Source organism: Rhagoletis zephyria, unplaced genomic scaffold (assembly GCF_001687245.7).
Source record: "Rhagoletis zephyria isolate East Lansing unplaced genomic scaffold, Rhagoletis_zephyria_1.1 Rzeph_scaffold_00240, whole genome shotgun sequence".
Classification (NCBI taxonomy): Eukaryota; Metazoa; Arthropoda; class Insecta; order Diptera; family Tephritidae; genus Rhagoletis; species Rhagoletis zephyria.
Window position 1 is genome coordinate 364,341 of NW_016157324.1, and position 2,938 is coordinate 367,278.

A 2,938-nucleotide genomic window follows, 5' to 3' on the forward strand; every position below is an offset into this window, starting at 1 on the left:
TTTTATTTGCTACAGGGTTACACTGATATCTATAAAAAAAACTTTAAACAGACTCTGACAAAAACAGCATGAATTTTGTTGATTCAGAGTTGTATACAAAATTAATGTAGTTTGAAAGGGAGCAACAACCGTACTATGGCAGAGTAGCAGAAGTCATGACTATGTAATAGTAGCCGAAACTAATTGGAAAAGTGTAAAAACATTGCAAATGTTTGTCTATTATTATAGATACTAGTACAGATTATCATTGTTCAGTGCATTATTTGTTATATTACACAGTACATGATAATGAACTGTTAAATGCTGAAAACGCTTGTAACTTGTAGATCACTCAAGCTTGGGTGTGCTCAATGGACTGTCTGGGCGGATGCGCTGGCAGGCATTAAAGACTTAAATATATTCGGAAATTTAGAGTTCGGCTTGATAAATTCACTAAATTTACGTTTTTTATAAAAAATTTAATCTTACAATGGACTTTTTTTATTTTAAACTTACATTTAAGAAAACTTAATTCAACGCTATAATTACGATTTGAGTTTTCCAGTTTATAAAACACAAGCGTTAATTATGTACTTAACTATTGATATTATTCTTCATTAAGCATGAATATCAGCATACATTAAATATGAATATTATACTTAACCTACATTTTGTTCATATATAACACATAAATAATTATGTATATTTTATCCTCCAAATTAACTTTTTCTAATCTTGAAGCGAAATTCCCCACAGTAAGTGTTGCCGTGCGCGTAGGAAAACGCTGCCCACAACCCAAAAGTACGCCTCGGGGACGAAATGGTGAAAAACTGCAAAAAGGTTTATTTCTGTATATACTGTGCTGTAGAGGTTGTAAAAATTAGTAAATTTAATTTGTAATTAACACTAATATTTTTCTCTTTTCAGAACAATGGCAGTCAGTATGTACTCCACAAATGTGACTACCGCCAATTTATCCAGACATGATATGCTCGCATGGGTAAACGATTGTCTGCAAGCGCAATTTGTTAAAATTGAATAGCTCTGCACTGGCGCTGCTTATTGCCAGTTCATGGACATGCTGTTTCCCGGCTCGGTACCAATGAAAAGAGTCAAGGTCCGCACTAATTTGGAACATGAATATATTCAGAATTTTTAAATCTTACAAGCATCTTTCAAAAATATGGCCGTGGACAAGATAATCCCAATTGACAAACTGATCAAGGGCCGTTTTCAAGATACTTTCGAATTTTTTCAATGGTTTAAAAAAATTCTTCGATGCCTATTATGGTGGCCGAGGTTATGATGCCAGCGCTGCTAGAGACGGCGAACCAATGGGTTTTGGTTCGGGTGTGGTAAAAACGTTACCTGGCACTGGTAGCGGTTCGTTATCCTCACGCAAGCCAGTTTCCATAGCACCGCCGGCGCGTTCCGCAACAACATCGATGGCATTTTACTTTAAACGTAAAGATAAGGGAGGTGTCAATTTTAATTGCATGGTACCACAATCTGAATTAGATGCTGATCTAGTTAAGACAATCCTTTCCGAATATAAGATACATAACGCTGATATAACGTTGCCATATGATGCGACTAGCGATGATCTAATTGGTGTTATCGAGGGCAATCGTACTTACATACCCTGCCTTTATCTTCGAAACAAAATCGATCAGATTTCCATCGAGGAACTGGATGTATTATGATCTAACATCGACACATCATCGCTGGAATTTTGACGACTTACTAGAGATGATGTGGGATTATTTGAAACTGGTCCGAATTTACACGAAACCGATGGGTCAATTGCCGGAGTACTCCTCACCCATCGTACTACATAATGAACGCACATATATTCAGGATTTTTGTAATAAGCTGCATCGATCAATAGCTGAAGAATTTAAATTGCTTAGGTGTGGCGCTCTTCAGTTAAGCATTAACCGCAAAAAGTGAGTATCGACCATATCCTCAACGGTGAAGACGTCGTGCAAATTGTAAAGAAGGTATAAATTGGTTTACTTACGCCGTGTATTTTTAAACTTAAATAGAGTTGAAATTTTTGGCTTTAAAGACACAAAAATGCATAGTTAGTTTAACCATAGTTAGTTTACAGTTTTTACATTTAGAACATTTTCGTTAGTAACAATTTGTGCGTAGGATTGGGGCCCACGGTTGCTTTTTGTCAACAAGAATCTGCATCAACAAGTTCGTTAAATTTAAAAAATGTACAATCTTGCAGCGATTTACTAATGAGCGATGTATGTAAATATTTTTGTTTACTTAATTAATTTAACTAATTCCACTGATTTGAAAGGTATTGGTCTGAAAAAGCTGTGTTCGTAATCAGAAACAAAATACATATAGATTCCGGATTTTTTTCTCGCTGGAAGTAATTAAAAAATTTATTATGCTCGAAAAGCAGCCGTGGACGCCGGTTTAACTGTGGTCAACTACACAGAATCGGTATAATCAAAATGAGGTTTTAAGGGTGTTTATTTAATGGTATAGGTTCCAGCCTGGCGTGCGGGTCCCCAGTCCAGCTGACGGTTCTCTTCGGGGTTTCTACTATTTCCATCATCATCCTTGTTGGAAATGTCGTTGGTCTGGTAACAAAGTTTTATGTTTTTACCTTATTTTTTTTGTGTTGTTAACCGTTTTTTTGAGACCTAATTGATTTGTGTTTGCTTTCAGAGATTGCTGGCATAACGACATGCTGCATATCGTCCGATCAAGAAAAAAAAGAAGCTGATTTGCAATTTTACTCACCGAACCCTTTTGGAACCGAAGATATGTGAGTTTTTAAATATTTTTATTATTATCTTAAATTGTTCCTTTCGGGGCGGGTCTACACTATAAAGTGCAAACTCAGTTTATGCAATCTCTTCAAAATAAAGCGGATAGAAAACCAGCAACCTTGAGCTTGAACAATTTGAAACAAAGAACATAACGTACATTTGTTAAA

The 2,938-nt window shown here is 35.8% G+C and overlaps 1 pseudogene; it reads left to right on the forward strand.

Moving 5' to 3' along the window:
- Window positions 1-910: 910 nt before the first annotated feature.
- Window positions 911-1,985, forward strand: LOC108358352 (GTP-binding protein 128up-like; annotated as a pseudogene).
- The last annotated feature ends 953 nt before the right edge of the window (window positions 1,986-2,938 follow it).